Raw genomic sequence first — 6040 nt, forward strand, 5'->3', positions numbered from 1 at the left:
TACCAGTTTGTGTGCTCTGGAAAGAGGCACCCTCACAGCTGGTCTTCTGGCTCTCGAGTTTCACTGTCTGAGTGGACACTCACACCCCTGTTGCATCCTGAAGGTCATTTCACAGGCTGACTGCAGGCATGAAATAATTACTGCGAACAGGATGACATTTCATTAATGACGACATTGACTAATAACAAACTTACATTATTGTGGTTTTAGGACAACTTTGATGAAAGGATTTGATCTTCAAATCTTGACTAGAATATATATATATATATATATATTATATATTAGGGGTAGCACGGTACACGGATGTCGCGGTTCGGTACGTACGTCGGTTTGGGGGTCACGGTTTGATACGATTTCAGTACAACAGGGGGAAAAAAAGAAATCTACTATGCTCAGTTTCTTTTCATTTATTTTTAACAGACAGAAGAGCAAATTTTAAAAAAAATCTATTTTTCCAATTTTTGTTTTCATTGTGAGTGTACACAAATAAAAGCAGACCTTTATACAGTGATTATTAATAAGACAATAAGTGTTTAAAGTTGATTCTGCTGGTATAAGGAAACAGTTGAAGTGATCGTGCCGGAGCGCGCATGCGCACACACACACACACACACACACACACACACACACACACACACAAAACACACACATCAGTTCCAGCATTGCTAACTTGACAGCGCAGTTGGTACTTTATCAAAATAAAATACAGTGAACCAAACATCAGCGCGCCCCCCTCTGTGTCACCGCTGGAACGTGACTGAAGTACAAAGCCTATCATTTAAAATAATAGTTTAGCATTCAGATATGTTACATCACAAATATGGAAATATTATGGAATATTTGGATTTGTGCCGAATGAGAGAGGTAGGATACACGAGCACAAAGCCCCATATATACAGTATATATATATATATATATATATATATATATATATATATATATATATATATATATATATATATATATATATATATATATATATTTATTTTTTTTTTTTTTTCATTATTATTGTTACTTACAGCAGTAAATTTACTTTACTGCATCCTAACTTAAACGCAATTCTTTACTGTCATGTACATGTACTGTACATTTGCATGTGACAAAAATATGTGGAATATTAATAAACAATGCAGTAATAGCATCCCTCTCATATTCATGTAACATGTGGAAGTGTCGTTGTAAGGTTTTCTTTATTATGCTTGCATTCTAATGAAATTTCCTGTCAACGGTTTATTAATAATTAGAAGGCCATTAAGCTAGATTAATTTAAACCTACCACTTGTCATCTCAACACATTGCCTACTCATTTAGTTCAAGCCTGTCTACCATCTCTGTCTTCATTAATTACTAAAATTATTCACTCTTCACATGTTTCTGGTTCTGTACCTTCCTCTCTTAAAACTGCTATTATATTACCCCTATTAAGAAATCAGGGGACAATTCCTGCCAGACCTGAGACTTAAACCCACAACCATTAGGCCACGACTGCATGATTCAGTGTGAAGTTGCAAACGCAGTGGGAACATCTCAAAGTGTCATTTCCAGAGCTTGGAACCATTAGTACAGAGACTGCTCTTGTTAAAATTACTAATGATTTGTTATTGGCAGCTGATTCTGGTTTATTAACAATACTTGTCCTTCTCTACCTGAGTGTGGCCTTTGATACCATATTGCATAAGATACTCCTGGACAGGGTAGTTTCTATGGTGATCATTGGCACCCACTGTTTTTGGTCATATCTCACTGGTCGCACTCATTTTGTTCAAATCAAAGATGTTCGATCAAGACCATCTACAGTTACCACTGGTGTCCCTCAGGGTTCTGTTAATCGTCTCCATCCCTCTCTCATAACGAATAATGCAATTCTCGTTCATGCACTGAATACCTCACGTATAGACTATTGTAATGCTCTCCTTACTGGACTTCCTTCAAACTCAGGGATCTAGAACAGAGACTTGGGCCTTCCCTTTAACAGAGATGTAAGAGGAGTGGTGATGGTGCTATAATTCTGGATGAAACATTGGTAAATGTTTGCAAAGCGTCTGGAAGCCGCTGAAAATAACTTGATTTGTTTTATGAATTTGAGCTTCATTTACAAAATCCTGGAATCTGGAGGGGTCATTGACAAGGGCATACAGCATGACACAATATTCAAAGAGCCCTGACAGAGTCACATATGTGGTTTTCCATTTGTTCCCATTGCATGTCCAGATGAGGTTGTAATGAGTTTGTACACACTTCAGAGTTCCAGCTTTGTGAATATGGAGCCGAATTTGACTGTGATCTTGTTTATTGCCTAGTAGTTGATGCAGGGCTGCAAGCCTTTGTCATTTTTGGCAACGAGAAGTGAAAGGGTAGCCTTGACTGAGAGTCTCTTCAGTGTTCAGTGGCACAATCCCATGGTCTGTGTGGTGGAATTTGGGAGGCGATAGGACTCTGTATGGTGGTGGAGTTAAGGGAAATTGGATGGACAGTTGGATAAATCTTTCAAGTTCTATGGTGGCATCATATGTGAAGAGATGCAACTGCAGCTCTGGGTTCAAATCTCGATGATATAGCTTGAGGCAATGTCAAAGCATGTTCCATGATTAAGCTTTTTTTTTTATATAGATGGTCACAAATGAAGGAATCACCAACAGGTATGACTGTTGTGTCATGCAAGCTCACGGTGAAGACAATTGGTTGGTTCTCCGAGTGGATCCGGGTTTATTGGATTCATACTTGCTTTGGTCAGTCCTTCTGTCAAGATAGATACACACTGAAAAGTTAGGAGAGTGAATCTGAACAACCTCTATTGTTCTGAGAGGACACACCTTTGTTCTGTGTTTCCAAATCAACAGGGAAGGAGATATTAAAGGGATAGTTCACCCTATCAGGGTGACCTGTGACCTGTGACTTCCTGTGTGGGAACGCAGTGCGCGTCTGGCTGCCGCTCCATGCTGGGTTGTATGTTGTTTGTGATCGTCTGTGTTCGCTACTATACCACTACTACTACTACTACCACTACTTTTCTGCATAACTATATTGGATTTACTCTCCCTGCTTGGCTGATGGGCTTTTTGCAAACTGGATTTTCTTTACTGTTCGGCTGGTGTACTTTGTTGTTGCCGCTGGGAACTCCTGGTTGTCAGCCTGCTGTGAGCCCTCTCACCCCTCGATTTATGCATCTATCAGACTGACTGTGAGGTGAGCTAACACTCTTCTTACTAGTCCTTCTACTGGCTTACTGTCTGGTTGGGTAGCTTTCCTCTCTGCAAGCTTTTATTGATGTTGGGATGGTTGTGGTTCTGGCTAAAGCGGCGCTGCCGACTTCCGGTTTTCTCATGGCTGTCACCAACAAGTCAAAGGCTTTAGTACTTGCATTGTCTCTGGTTCTCTTTACCACTATCGGATTACCTTCCAACATGGAATTTGGATATCTACCTAGTGAACTCAGGGCGCTCGATGGGCACTCACGCCGTGACTCTGTGACGTACGAGCATTGCCGCTCGCTTGGGATTATCTGACGTCCGCGTTATATACATCGCTCAGTTAAAAGGATTTTTACTATTCAGCAGCCAAAACCTTTGGTTATTCCGTGCATCTGGTCTAGTAACAGAACCTTGGTCAATTCAAAACGTCTATCAAGAGACTGTCATCCATCGCGAGCACTTGTCTACGTAAAAAAGTCAGCCTCAACTGTCAACTCTACTAGCAATACAGGAGTACTGCATAACCACTCGGCTCTGTTGAACTGTCACTCCATCTCGGATAAAGGCCCCTATCTAAACGAATTAATTACAGATACCAACTTGGACATGCTATTTCTTACTGAGACTTGGCAAACAACTAATGATTTCATCCAACTTAATCTGCTTACACCGAATGGGTATCAGTACTTGTGACTAAGACTAAGCCGCGTCTATCTGGTAAAGGAGGTGGCCTTGTGTTCATTTGTCGTAACTCCATAAAACTCACTCAGATGGTTTTTCACTGTACTGAGACTTTTGAATACATGGCTTTGAAGGTCGGCTCAAACTGTCCCCTCACAATTATTCTGATCTATAGACCACCTAAATGAAGAAGATTTTTATTGTTAATGATCTGTATTAATCAAGTATAATCAAGGTGAATCTTGCCATTTATATATCCTTTTTAATCCTCTATTATGTTCTAAAGGCCTCTGTGTTAAACGTGCCTATGTGGCTAAAATGTATAAACAGGAAACATCTGGAAAAATATAGGGGAGCTTTTTCCTTTACCATAACAAGTCTAGGAAGTCTCAGCTCCCAAGGAAGAGAGAGGTTTGCAAACGCAAGCGAAATGTAGAAGGGTATACATGAGAGGGGCTTCTAATGTATAGGAAACCCGCCTTAAACTGGTGTATATATACCAAAGCCCAGAGACAATCGAGAGACTTTTCTGCAGAAAGGATCTCGACTTTATTCTCGCTGTATAGATAATAAAGTCTTTTCTTCTGGAATCAAACTTCAAGACTGTGCGTAATTCTTCAGAAAGAGACGGAAGACACTACAATTGGCGCCCGAACAGGGACTGGAACAGAGCAGCAGAGGTGGACGACTGCTTGGAGCAGAATTTTGACGAACAGCACAAAAAGTGGCCACAGGTAAGCATTTTTGCTTATAATTTTGTGATGTTTGCCAGTCTGCTCTGGGTGGTAAGACACTTAAATTTTGCTCTTCCAAAATTCTAAGTTTAAAGAAAAGAACAAAAGGGAGTTTTATTCCAGAAGAAATAACTGCATGCATTTATCTAGTTTATTGTTTATGGCCTTGATAAGTAGCCTAAATAGAAACTGGAGGGTGTAGGCAGACATACATTGCTAGCAATGGTCTGTGTTTATTAAATCTGGGCCTATGTGAGGGAGTGAGCGCGCGAGACCTACGGATTGAGGTCAGAGGTCAGCTTAGGTAGGCATGAAAATTCCTGGCAGAATCTTGTTTTTTTACTGAGAAAGAGAGAATAAAGAGGGATGCAGTGAGAAAACAAGTATTCTGGAGCAGGTGAATACTCGAGAAAAAAAAAAGCTTTGTTTTGTTTTGTTTTGAAGAATGTTTGAAACTGTGTCCGTGTCCGAATGCATGTGGGTGTGAAAGACTGAAAGTGAATGAGAAAACAAATAAATTCAGATTGGGTTGGAGGAGAGAAGCGTGCCTTTGTCTTAGTGGAGAACGGCCGCAGCTCTTGTCACACCCAAGAAGGAGTGAGTGAAAGAATAAGCCCTATAAATGAAGGGATACAGTATGAAAGAATAAGCCCTAAAAATAAATAAATAAACATAATAAAGGGACTTGTATGAATGTTATTTTAAAAAAGTATTCCAAGATATAGACTTTGCCGATTATTGAAATAATAATAGATTAATTAAAATAAGATATGCATTTATTATTTAATGTTAATATTATGTTAATAGATGAATAAAAATATTGCACGTGCTTAAAACTAAAGACTTCTAAAATTTGTATCTTGTTGTCCCTGGGAGACAGTATGAAGGTTAATCCATTACAGAGTTTCAGAGATTTGGGTTTGAGCTAACTAAATATAACTTGTGTAGTGCAATGTTGAATGAGAGCAAGATTGGGTGACCAAGTTCATAGAAATTTTGAATCAAAAGCTATAGGATATTTAAAAATAATGGAATTTGTTGATTAAATAATGAAATTAAATAAGAGGAATTATTTTTATGTTGGTTGGGAAAATCCATTCAACATTACTAGATTATTGTGAACCATGCAAATATAGAAGAAAAATAATGTTTGATGTCTTTAAGTTACCATACATACTGTTGTAAAAGAAAGGATTCTTTTATTTAATTGTAATACATAATAAAGGTAGATTACTGCTGCTTTCTGCATTTTGCAAAGAAAAAACTGCTTGCTATTTTTCTGCAACGAAGAACTTGCTTTACTAAAATAGAATGAGGGAACTGCTGTTTTTAACCAGATTACCTGTTTTATTTATTTTATTTATTTACTTATTTTTACCTTTTTATTAAAGGGCCATAGAAAGAGATGGTTGAAAAGTGAAAATTAGATAAAGA

Source organism: Onychostoma macrolepis, chromosome 04, assembly GCF_012432095.1.
Source record: "Onychostoma macrolepis isolate SWU-2019 chromosome 04, ASM1243209v1, whole genome shotgun sequence".
Taxonomy (NCBI): Eukaryota; Metazoa; Chordata; class Actinopteri; order Cypriniformes; family Cyprinidae; genus Onychostoma; species Onychostoma macrolepis.